Below are 13481 nucleotides of genomic sequence, written 5' to 3'. Positions count from 1 at the left end.
GCCACGCGATTTGCGCACCGTTGTTGTGAATGGGGGGGAAGGCGGGGTTCTCCTACTCTTCGTCCGTCCGCGCGTGTGTGTGTGTGTGTGTGGCGGTAGTGGTGGCGGCAGCGGCGGGAGGAGGATGATGTCAGCCTGCGAATGTCAACAATGTAGCGATTGAGGCGAGTAGGCGGCGTTCCTTTGGGAAGAGCGCGAGCCACGGGGAGAGTCAGCGTAGCCGACCGAACGGGGGCCGCAGGAGCAGCAACGAGCCGCCGCCTTGTGCATATAGCCCCCCAACCCCGAGCTCTCCCGCGGCAGAGCAATTTCTGCCTGGCTCCCCTTCCTCCCCCCCTTTTCTCTCTCTCTCTCTCTCTCTCTCTCTCTCTCTCCCCTCGCCCTTCTTGCTGCTGCAGCCTCCGCCTCCTCCTCCTTCTCCTCTAGTTTCCCTCTTCCACCTCCCCGCCCCCTCCCTTTTATATGCATATGTGTTACTTTCCCCCCTCCCTTTCCCCCTTTTCTCTGCAAGACTTTGCCTCGGGAAGCAGCTGGGTTTGTTTTTGGTCGCCGCTGCTGCTCCCGCTCCCGCTGCTGCTCCTGCTGCTGCTCCGTTTCAAAGGAATCGGCTTCTGACCCTTTTTCGATGCACATTTTCGCCAGACCACCTCAGCAACCAGAGAGCCCTCCAAAAGGGGAGAGATTCGGGTCGCTTTCGCCACCCCGCCGGCTCTTTCGCCTCCTTTCACACGCTCGCGGGAAAACACGCGGAGCCAGCCAAAGTTACGGTGCTAGAGGTGAGCCCCCCCCTCCCCCTCTCCCTCCCTCCCTCCCTCCCTCCCTCCCTCCCCGTTTCCCGGTTTTCCTCCCCTTCTGAAGGCTGGAGGTGAAGTTTGGTGTCCGCGGCTGCCGATTTCGCTTTTCTGACAGGAATATACACACACGCGCACACACGCACACACGCACACGCCTCTCGGGTTTTGGCTTGTCGGGAGATGCTCCTGGGTCACAGGCAAGATTGCACGCTCGCCTTGCTGGACGTGGCTTGGAAATGCTTCCACACTTGGCCGGTGCGGCGCATTCGCCAGCCCCGCTGCGCACGGTTAACGACCGGCGTCGATTTAGTTTTAACTAGCGAACCTGCGGAAGGGTGGCTTTTATAGGGGGGGGGTTGAGGAGGAGCACAGTGTGGAGGCATGGTGTGCGTGTGTGTGTGTGTGTGTGTGTGTGTGTAGTGAGCGTGGGAGGGAGGGAGCGAGAGGATTACGGTGGGTCAGTTTTAATTGTATTAAAGCTTCTATCCCGTCGCGCTGGAGTAAAAGTGATGAGTGGAGTAGTGGAAGCCGAGCAGGGATGGCTGTTTTGAAGGAGCTGCAGAAGGAGGAGCTCAGAATAGTAAGTCTGGCATCAGAAGGAATGAGGAGGGAGGGGGGGTCGGAGTAGACCGCTCCCTCCCCCCCCCCCAGCAGCTGTCAGGTTGCGAAGCCCTTTTATCCAGCCGGGAGGGAGGGAGGGGGACGCTAGGTACCAAGCAAGCAAATGCGTTTTACGCCCGTGCTTTTTTTCCGGCGCCTTGTAGTTTTTGGTCCTTCTATTCTAGAGTATCTCTAGAAGACTTTAGTAAGGGCATGCGGTGCTTCTCGAAAGGGGTGGGAAAAGCTCACCGTGCCTTAAGACAAGTTGCAGTAAAGAAAGAGGCTGGTCTGGAAAGATTCCTTTTGGCGTTGGCTAGAATAACGGGGAGGCTGGGGGGGGGAGAAGGGGAGAATAAAAGGGGGGCTGTGAGAGAAGGAAGGATGGGTGAGTGTGTGTGTGTGTGTTTGTTTATTCAGTCTGGGTGGCTAAAAGCTTCCTGACAGAAAACCCCTTAAAGCTATCCTGCACAGGCAAGGCACATCAAGCCGGCTTCATTATTGGGGGGGGGGGTTGTATACCAGTTCTTCCAACAGATTTTCCTATTCACATTCTGAGGTGCATTGTGATATCAGTCTGGTCAGCGCTGAGTTCCTTTACACACACACACACCACTCCATGTGGAGGTGAGATTACAGTACACCTTACACACCTTCTTGTGTGTTTAAAGACAGCTTGGTTTTGAAGCTTGCTAATTTTATTATTATCCTTTGGGTTGTCTTCATTCTTTTCCTTGGCAAATGCAGTTGTAGGGAAAAACTCTGTGTGTGTGTGTGTGTGTGTGTGTGTGTGCTGCAGCTGCCAAAAAAAACCCAACACAGTGTTAGGCTGCATTAACAGAGGGATAGAACCAAGATCACGTAAAGTATTAATACCACTTTACAATACCTTGGTAAGGCCATACTTGGAATACTGCATCCAGTTTTGGCCACCATGATGTAAAAAAGATGTGAGACTCTAGAAAGGGTACAGAGAAGAGCAACAAAGATGGTTAGGGGACTGGAGGCTAAAACATACAAGGAACGGTTGCTGGAATTGGGTATGTCTAGTGAAGAGAAGGACGAGGGGGGACATGATAGCAGTGTTCCAGTATATCAGGGGCTGCCACAAAGAAGAGGGAGTCAAGCTATTCTCCAGAGCACCTGAAGGCAGGACAAGAAGCAATGGATGGAAACTAATCAAAGAGAGAAACAACCTAGAACTAAGGAGAAACTTGACAGTTAGAACAATTAACCAGTGGAACAACCTGCCTCCAGAAACGGTGAAAAAGTATGCCTACTTGAGACATCACTACTGATTGCTAAGTTTTTGATGTATTGGTTAGTTATGCAAACAGAGCTGCAGAGTGATTTAATTAGAGGAAGCATCTTTGAAGAGAATAAGTGGGCACTTTCTTGTCTATGCCTTACAACAGGCAGTCTTTAGTTTTTAATTGTGGCTCCTCTATCACCTTAATCTGTTGAGTTGCACAGCAAAGGATAATTACTTCCCACTGCAATATCTTCCTTGCCTCATGGGATGTTTGAAGAAGATAATGCCTAATGAAAGACTTTGCATTTCCCCCACTGACTCAGATATAAGGTGAGAGATGTTAACTACAATGATTTTCCCAGATTATTACAAATGTAACATATAAACCACACAGCTAACTGCAGTGCCTATTAGGAAGTAAGCTAAATATGAAATCATGCTTCTCTGTTTTGTGGAACAGGTTATTTTTGTAATATAGTGGCTGTCTTTTTAAAAACACTTCTAAGTGAAGTTTAAAAGAATTCATCAGGCTTTCAATGATGGTAGTCCACACAAATCTGGAATAAACATTTAAACTGAGGTAACAGTTGGAAACACAATTTTAAATTTTTTTATTGAAAAGTAATTGTGAACTGTAGTATTTGCAAGCTAATATATAGCATAAAGTCCATACATTGGACAGCACACTGAAGTCTTATGCAATTTTACTTAGAGGACTCGTGAAATCTATTAAATTAATGTCCCCAGTTTAGGGAATATTTTTGTATTAGGAGATACCTGGATTGATTTTATTAAGAGACAAGTAAAACTAGAAGCTAAGGTGGAAACATTAATAATAAACATTAACTTCAGTCTTCGGGGCACATAATGTGAAAGTAAGAATCATTGGAAGAAACCCTGAAATATGCAAAACTCTCAAAGGTAGTTGAAAAAGAGGACACAGTAGCTGGATAATAGGGTTGATGACACAAGTATTCAAAAACTCAGTTCTTGACAGACTTGGTGAAGTGATATCCATTGAATCTCAAGGAGTCACCGTACAACAATAAACATACATTTGGAATTTTGTAAAAACTCTGACAAAATTGCTGCTGTGAAATGCTTATTGTTGTAAGCTCAGGGATGGCAAAGAGCAATTCAGTTCTTTATGCAGCCAACACAGTGCTAGGCTGCATTAACAGAGGGATAGAACCAAGATCACGTAAAGTACTAATACCACTTTACAATGCCTTGGTAAGGCCACACCTGGAATACTGCATCCAGTTTTGGTCACCACGATGTAAAAAAGATGTCGAGACTCTAGAAATAGTACAGAGAAGAGCAACAAAGATGATTGGGGGACTGGAGGCTAAAACATATAGGGAACGGTTGCTGGAATTGGGTATGTCTAGTTTAATGAAGAGAAGGGTGAGGGGTGACATGATAGCAGTCTTCCAATATCTCAGGGGCTGCCACAAAGAAGAGGGAGCCAAGCCATTTTCCAAAGCACCTGAAGGCAGGACAAGAAGCAGTAGATGGAAACTAGTCAAGGAAAGAAGCAACCTAGAACTAAGGAGAAACTTCCTGACAGTTAGAGCAACTAACCAGTGGAACAACCTGCCTCCAGAAGTGGTGAATGCTCCAGCACTGGAAGTTTTTAAAAAGAGACTGGCCAGCCATTTGCCTGAAATGGTATAGGGTTTCCTGCCTGAGCAGGGGGTTGGACTAGATGACCTCCAAGGTCCCTTCCAACTACTGCTGCTACTACTACTACTACTACTACTACTTATTATTATTATTATTATTATTATTATTATTATTATTATTATTATTATTATTAATCTTACACACAAGAGACAGAATCTTGCCAGATCAAACTCTTATTACTCTTACCCTAAACGATATAGACAGAGAGTTAGGCTATCCTAACTCTCTTCCTCTGTCTCCTAACCAGCTCTGGGCTATGTTGCCTGTTGTTCCCCCTCGCGTTTCTGGAATGTTCTCCCTCCTTTCTGTGAAACTGCTGCTTCACTGTAGTCCATCACACCAGCTCCTCCATGGGCACCATCTCTCACACTTGCACAGTCAAAGGACACAAAAAACAAATTATGCTAGAGTAGCTTTCCCTTACCATCCTCTTGGGTTCCATTAATGCTCTCTATTACCACCAACTTTGTCTGTGTTGGATTTGCATGCTAACAAAAAACCAGGCTACAATTGCCCAGCATCTGAATGCTCTTCATATCTCTGTGGATTTGTGCAAAGTGCAGAGGCCTTATAATTAAGTGTAATGTCAGAAGCTGAGATTTTATTTTACATCATGCCCCATCTTTATTTTTATTGTAAGATTTTAGAAGATGGGTCAAAAAGTTTGATGGGTACTAATTCTATACACAATATTGAATAAATTTGGCAGTATTGGTGTGGTGAATCAGGTGTCATACATTTCCCTGATAAATAAAATGGTTCCTATAGCCACCATATTACCTAATTTTTTTCTTATTTTATAATGCTTTTTCCTCTCTCCTGAATCTACAATCCTGCACGTATTTGCCTGAGACTAAGCCTATATAGCACAATAGGACTTACTCCTGAGTAAATATATTGGATATAAAGATTCTAAACTACAAATTATTGTTTCTTTGTTGCTCTATAAAAATAATTGAATATAAACTTATAGAATATATTTAATATAAAATTTACTTATCTAGAATACACTTAATAAAAGACAGGTATAGTTCCCTTGTAATACAATGATGAAGAAACAGATAACTGATTAGGTGGATGTTTTGCTCCTAGGTAGCCGTGGGATCTTTCAGAGTAATACTAAACTACTTTGATTAGTATTATATCAATGAGTTAGCTGAACATAATGGCTATGTCCTCTCCCTAATCATTGTAATCATCCGTCCTCTTGGTTAACAAGAACTGGACACAGGGAACGTACTCCCATCACTAAGCAATGCAGTTGTTAAGCATGTTAGGCAAATCCCACATAATGGTTAGGTGTGATCACCATTAGTGATCACCTGCCCGGCTCCCCATTAAGTTTGCTTGTCGGTGGTGAAGATTACAAATGGTGATCGTGTAACTGCAGAACACTGATGGCTGCAATATAAATCTCCTCTTTCAGCTTAACTTTTGACCGGTTGTTGAACGAATGGCTGTTAATCAAGTACTATCTGTGCGCTCAAGGGATAATTGTTCCATTTGAAAGCAGAAGTGTTCTTTGTAGTATATTTAAAAATCAGAATGTTATTTAATTAAGGCTAAAACTTGAAACAAGCCAGACCTAGTTTTGCTTAATTTGAAAACCGTAATTTAAATTTGGGGAGAAAAAATTGCAATTTCCAGGTGGGATACAGTGTTTGATGTAGTGCTGTGCAGGTATCATAATTATTTTGCTATTTGGTTTCCCCCACTCTATATTTATTGACATTTCTAAAAGGCCCAGTTCATCATAGAGTCATTTGAGTGCAAAACTAGAGTGTCTGCAGCTTAGGGATCTATAACTGAGAAAGTTATGGAACAGGGGTGTCAAACTGCCGGCCCACGGGCTGGATGTGTCAAGCCAAAACCACGCCCACTCCATTGCCCGCAATGTAAAAAAAGTCGTGATACATCGCAACACGTCATGTGACTTGGTGAGTTTGATATCCCTGTTATAGAAAGTTCTGAAAAGTCTTGCAAGAACAAGACTTTTTAGGAAATGAGCTGCCCAAACTTTAACCATAAAATCCTTTGAACGTATGACTGCTGAAAGCAGCTTACAAAATTTGTAGGTAAGGAGCAGGCTGAGAGTTAGGAGAGAGAGACTTTATCTTTCTCTGCCTAGTATTCTCAACTTTGTATGCAAACATGTATGAATGAATCAGTATTTGCTCATGATGCTAGACATGTGACTCTTAAGATCTACCAATCTGAATTTAAACATAAATTGTAGTTTGTTTGTTTGTTTGTTTAAAAGGATTTTGAATTCCTTGTCTTGAATCTTTTGTTAAATCCACTGTTTTACCTATTTTCTTGATTAGTTTTAAAGCAAAAGATATAATGTCCACCCATTTGAAACTCATTCATGTATCTTTTTTATATGAGAATATTTGTTTATTATTTGGATTTATATACCGCCCCTCTCCCGAAGGACTTTGATTTGTACATGATTTGATATTTATAGCATTTTGTATAGTTGCATTCACCTGCATAAATCCATGTGTGGATTTTAAGACAACCAATCTTTATTATAAAATGCTAGGTTATAGTAGTGAAATAAAGTATGGCAACAGACATAGATATTTTTCCCCCCAAAAGAATGCTGACATTACTAGAAGGCATCACATCTCCCTCACATTTAAAAACTTCCTCTTAGTATAACTAGAAATCAGGTGTTGCACTGGAAATGTTAACACTTAACAGCAACATTATTAAAGGGAAGGTTTTTTTTTAAACAAAACAAAACAAACCCTGCATTATAAGTGTGGGAATAAGAGTTTGGATTGATTGTTTGTATCCTGAGTTTTAAGAGTAACTTGTTTTGTGACTTGCTTCCTTTTCTCAAGCTGCACAAATAGTGCCTTCAGCAATGGTGTGGAGATGTTGGGTGTTTTCAGTTGAGTTCCACTGATGAGCTACAGTAAAGAAATGCAAACAACATTTGCGATAAAAATCTAGCTCTAATTAATGTTTGGAAAGTATAGGCGGGAGAGACAGGTTAGATAGATGTGTGGGAAATTTACAGTGCAATCCAGTGCACACTTACTTCCAGCAAAGTGTTATAAAATCGCAGCAATCTAAAATAGGAAAGTATGTTAACAAAGCTTTTTCTTATGATAAGAGTAATGAGCGCAAATAGCATGTTTGATGCTTTTTCATGTCAAATGAAATTGCAGCATCTGTTTCTGTAGGAATTTTCAAATGTTTCAGATTTAAATTTGCAATATATTGAAATAATGTATATGAACTCAAATAAAGGTAACTATGTTTTGTATTTTAAATATTGCTGACAATCCTACTTTTAATTTCACATGTCCAAAGTTGGGGATGCCTATTCAGTACATCTTAGCAAAAAAAAAAAGATTTTTAAACTGAGGGATAAAAAGAAAAAAAAAAGTTACTGATATGGTTGTGCGAGTTTGCATGAACTTCTGTATTTAGAGAAATGTATTCTGAACTTCTGTATGCCTAAAATATATCTTTGATATTTCTACTTTGCCTGCATTGATATTTCTCACTTTAGACTTTTCAGTTAAGCGACAGGGTTTAGAGCTGAACTTTCCCATTTTGGAATTGTACACCCAAATTCTTTAATATTCCAAACTGATATCTAATTAGCTTTATTCACCACCAGCATAACCATCTCCTCTTTCTCACATAATTTAGTTGGCTGCAAGCTCCAAAGAAAATTGGTTTTACAGACATCAGAATCACAAGGCTTCTGAAGCCACAGGAATTTGATTCCTGAAGATTTTGGTACCAAGATCAAGAACTTGATCAGTGTTTTTTGAACCTGCTGTGTTTTGTACAGCTAACTTTTGGGCAAACTGAACACTATGCAAACTTTCAGGCCTTGTTATATTGCCAGTGAGCACCTCAAGAACATAGCTAACAGCAGTCTCACTTTCTGTTAATATGAGCAGTGGTCACTCTCATAATTATTTGTGAGTTTGTATAATTATCTAAATTAAATCCCAAGAGGGGGGTATATTATAACAATATTGCAAGAAGGGGGAAAAAGACATGAAAAAAATTTTTTTAAAGAAAAAGCCAACGCCCCCCCCCTGCTGTGCATTACAAAACAGCTCAGGCAGAAAGCATTGTGGAACAATTGTTTTAGCTAGTTATGGAATGCTAGAGAGGGCCTTTATGACTCTTCTAGTGTTAAATTTGTTATCATTTTCTTCCTCTATATTTGGTTCCAGTTTGTCCTTACACCCCAATATATAGAGAAGCATCATAAATTTTTTTGCAAATGTTTAGTTCTGTAGTAGGTAATTTGCTAGGCATTGTATATTAATATGAATAAAAATGTGAGTGGGAAGGTGTGAGTATTTAGACCATATGTTTAGACGCTGTATTTGAAATACATGAGTTGTTTGAACTAATGCAACAACTGCTTTATACAGATTATGGATGGTATGGAAATATGATTAAGATTTGGCAAATGTCTGCATGGGAAATACATTTCCCAATCTCAGTTGGGGTGGTTTATATGTTAATATTTCCTGATGCACATCTATTAAAGGTTAATAATAAAGGATGGGAAGGGTTAAGATTCCAAGATAAGGCAAGATATTATCTCATAAAAATGGAACATTTGTTTTCAATTGAAGTGTTGTCAGATTATAAACTTATTTATACATTTTTAAATTGTTTTCTGGTATATGGTCTTGGAGGATGTTCCAGATTTATGGGGCCAGGAGTGCCTCATGGGTAACACAGTTGTTGTTAGCTGCGAAGTCGTGTCTGACCCATCGCGACCCCATGGACATTGTTCCTCCAGGCCTTCCTGTCTTCTACCATCTTCTGGAGTTCATTTAAGCTCACGCCTACTGCTTCAGTGACTCCATCCAGCCACCTCATTCTCTGTCGTCCCATTCTTCTCTTGCCCTCAATCTTTCCCAGCATTAGGCTCTTCTCCAGTGAGTCCTTCCTTCTCATTAGGTGGCCAAAGTATTTGAGTTTTAGCTTCAGGATCTGGCCTTCTAAAGAGCAGTCAGGGTTGATCTCCTCTAGGACTGACTGGTTTGATCTCCTTGCAGTCCAAGGGACTCGCAGGAGTCTTCTCCAGCACCATAGTTCAAAGGCCTCACTTCTTTGGCACTCGGCCTTTATTATGGTCCAGCTTTCACTGCCATACATTGCAACTGGGAAGACCATAGCCTTGACTATATGCACTTTTGTTGACAGGGTGATATCTCTGCTTTTTAGTGTGCTGTCTAGAATTGCCATGGCTTTCCTCCCCAGGAGCAAGTGTCTTTTAATTTCTTGGCTACGGTCCCCATCTGCAGTGATCTTGGAGCCCAGGAAAATAAAATCTATCACTACCTCCATTTCTTCCCCATCTATTTGCCAGGAATTGAGAGGGCCGGATACCATGATCTTGGTTTTCTTAATGTTACGTTTCAACCCAACTTTTGCACAGTAGCCTTAATTTAAGTTTCAGACAGCTGTCTTCCAGCAGGGTAACATCAGTGGTCCTAAGTGGAGTATGTTTGCTGAAAATCCCACCTGGATTTTATGGAATGTATCTGAATGTGACATCACTGCAAGAGCTAACTGTTGATTAGAGTAATTATAATATCTAATGTTCATAGTATTCATAGTCCCTTAAAAAGGTCAAAATGTGAACAAATTATGCATCCGGAGATCTGTAATATAAATGCTCCAAGGAAAAATAGAATTTGTTGCAATATGAGTTTAAATATGAGATCATTTTTTCCCAATAAATAGACAAATGTGTGATTTCCAACACACATACAAATATACAGGGTGTCCCCAAAAATTTAAAACTTCAAATAACATTAAGAATTTTGGATCACCTGGTAAATGTAAATAAAGGGATTAATAAGAGTTGAGGTAAACCCCACTCTTTAGTCTTCCACTTTCAGAAACTAAGTAGTTTAAGTGGTAAAATAAGAGGTTCTTTGCCCTTTTATTTTAAAAAAAACATTAAAGCCTTCATTTACTTATAACTGTTGCCTGGCTGCTTAAATGGATGGTCTTCTTAGAAATGTAGAGCATTTTTTAAAAACACAGAAAAAAGACTTACTATGTAAGTCAAAACCTGCTGCCTCTGCCTCACATCATTTTTTTATTGTCCAAGTGACAGATGCTAGCCCAAATTTATTCTGTTCAAAATCCTCATAGGAGCAAAATGCTCTCGTTTGTTCCCACCAGAATTCAAGGCAGACTTTGTTTTAATTTGAAGCACTGCATCAGTTTGCTTTGCATTATTGAAAGATTTTGTTATTTTTGTTATCTCATATTAAGTAATGTTTTAAGATAATGTCTCAACATGTAATGTTTATATCCCTTATGAATCTGCTGGTATGCCTTCTGATCAGCTAAGTCTTTCCTCAAATATGACTAATCTGGAGGTAGCATGCAATAATAATTATCACCATGAGTTTTGCTAGGAAACTGACATTGGTGCTTCAGTAGTTGAAAATAATATGTTGGCAATACTGATATTTTTCCTATTTATGTCAGACACAATAACAGATTATTCTGGATTATTTAAATTTTCCACCTTTCTATTCTAAATTTGATTAAAGTTTGTCACATCTGTAATAATGTCTACTCAGCAGTTGCAAAACTTGGCCATTGTTTTGTGTATACTAAGCATCTCCTACTACTACTCCCTTGACAGCTGCATGAACTAAGTATCCATATTGAAGCTTGCTTCAAGAAAATGTAAAATTCATGAGTTTAGCCAGCTGAATTGCATTCCGCTTTCTAGTTACACTGAAGCATCTTTGTGGTGTGTTGAAAAGCATCATACTTAGCCTGCCAGTTCTGGAGCAGAAATTATCATTTGCGAACAAGCAAGCAAACAAACAGAGGTTTAGAAAGAGAATGCACAGTACATGTTTTTCAAAGGAAAAATAATTTTAAAATAAACCCTAATTCCATGCTTTATATAAATTAAGTATAATCTTGGCAATTTCTGTGAAAGTTTTTAAAATAGATAATTTACCTCTCCCTGTTTGAGATTTAGGTAGCCTGTTTTTCACAGTATTATTGCTGTACTTCTACATTCTCTAAATGCTTTTCAAGTTACAATACAATCTTATTTTCAGTAAAATAAATTCTTCTATATTAAATATGTGTTTAGAATTGCAATATTCATCTTTCTACAAGTAAAAAAAAACACCAAACTGGTTATGTAATTGTTAATTATACAAGTTTAAATTAAACTAAGGCCTCTCATATCCATATCTAGACTGAAATCATTAAATACTTTCCATTGGTATTCATGAACAGTGTTATGGAGATATAAACTCTTTATCATAGATTGATATATTCTGTTTTTTTGATATTTTATCATACACTTTAATTAAGATTACAGAAATGAAAGGCTCAAGCTATTTATTCTAAGGAACATTTAAGCACTTGTAGAAATCAGCAGATGTACATTCCTTTGTATGTATTCTGTTTTTGTGCCCAGTCTTACCTTGTAGGCTCAGATGGCTTAAAGACATTTTATCACTATCTCATTATGCATTTGTAGATCCACATTGTAAAGTGTCTCATGATTATTTGTTCCACTTCAGTCCTGCTCTTCTGTCTGGAGCTCAGAGTCTTTGAATGCCTGTCTATTGGGATGGGGAATAATATACAACTGTATGGTTGGATCTGATCTTACCTCATGCATAGAGTAGAGCCACTCAAACCTAGTAATTTATTATAAAGTTGCCCTATTGGTTTCCATAATTCTGTTCAAAGAATGACTACTTCAGGTATACTTTAAATTTAAGATAACTGAAGAAGACACTGCTTGTTCAAGATCATTTATTATGTTTGGATGTTTGGATTACATTTATATTTTCTGAACTATATTGAACAGTCTATCCATCAGAACAAACATGCCTAGAAAAATATTAAACAGGAAAGAAATCCTAATGGTCTTTTCTGATTGGGGGCTGATATTAGATGTTTATGTACTTACATGTTTTTCCCAGAGGCAGGTTATTTGCACCACTGAAAATGGTGAACTTGAACAGATGTAGTAATTCATTGTTACATTATTAGTTTCATAAACAGTGGATTTTTAGTTTAAAAAGGGTTTGTGAAAATGTTTTTCTGAAAAATCTTATCTGTGCCATCTCTTTGATATCCGTTATGTTACACCAACTCTCCAATGTATAGTAGAATGCCCTTTTTAGTCCCTGTACATCTTTCATAAATGCATGTTTTTTTCCAAAGAATACAAGCGTGACCCTTTATATTGTGGAGTATATTGAAACTGTGTAAGTGTTCTAAAGTGAAGCTCTTACTATGAGATCTTAGAGAGCGATATTTTGCAATATTCCTGTTCTCACTTGCCTTTTTGGCAAATCTGAAATCTAAAATTGGATGACTTTGAATGACATTGTAATAATCTGCAAGTACAGATTGCATTTTCTCTATTAGTGAGTCAATGTGACCTTCCTTCCATTTTTCATTAGATAAAGGGTTTCCAGGTCACGAGACTTTGTTATAAAGAGAGATTGTGTCCCAGCATCAATCTTTCTAGAAATTAACCTTACACCTCTGCTTATAAAATAATCTCCCAGCTGAAGTGTTAAATACTTTTGAGTGCTCTAATTCAAAGTAAGTTTCCCACTCATTAAAAATAAGGGCATATTGCTTTCATGTAGGACAGATTTTTATTTTTCAAAAAGAGAAGTTACTCAGACGCTTTGAGCTGTTTTATAATGCTTAAACAAATTGATTCTGAAGACTTAATGCAGCTTCTAATTATAGCTAACATTCAGAGGTGATTTCTTTGAATTGGACATGTAAATAAGGAAATGAGAAATTGTGTGCTACTGGTTTTCTACATGTTAATTGTATGTGTGTCCACGCTTCCTGAGTAGAAACTTGTGTGTGCATGTGGGTCTGTGTGAGCATACACGCACTCACACACTTCTTTGTGAGCCTTCTAAAAATGTCAGCAGTTTCCTACAGGCAGCTCTTGCTGACTCACAGGTCCACTGCAGCACAGCCTACCTTAATTTAAGTCACCTGCAGTAGGAGAGTACACACTTGAAGATTGTGAGAAAAGTGCTTCGTTACTGAAAGAAGTTCTTTATGCTGCTGTGGCTTCCTTCCTCATTGAATAATACCCTACATCTTATAGTGTTGTGTTGTTTTTTCTCTCT

The 13481-nt window shown here is 39.3% G+C and overlaps 1 protein-coding gene across 2 annotated transcripts in view; it reads left to right on the top strand.

Annotated features, from left to right (window-relative positions):
* The first annotated feature begins 512 nt into the window (after positions 1-512).
* Positions 513-13481, top strand: part of BACH2 (BTB domain and CNC homolog 2) — a 197185-nt gene continuing 184216 nt past the window's right edge. The window contains exon 1 of one of the 2 annotated variants that reach the window (XM_083348140.1): positions 513-776. The gene's annotated coding sequence lies outside the window, so the exon portion shown is untranslated. Of the gene's footprint in view, positions 777-1355; positions 1375-13481 lie in introns of those variants that run through there. The other variant, XM_083348139.1, reaches the window with a different exon arrangement.

The sequence above is a fragment of the Vipera ursinii genome (assembly GCF_947247035.1).
Source record: "Vipera ursinii genome assembly, chromosome: 1".
Classification (NCBI taxonomy): Eukaryota; Metazoa; Chordata; class Lepidosauria; order Squamata; family Viperidae; genus Vipera; species Vipera ursinii.
The sequence above is the reverse complement of the archived record's forward strand: the minus strand, read 5'-3'. Positions and strand labels throughout refer to the sequence as shown.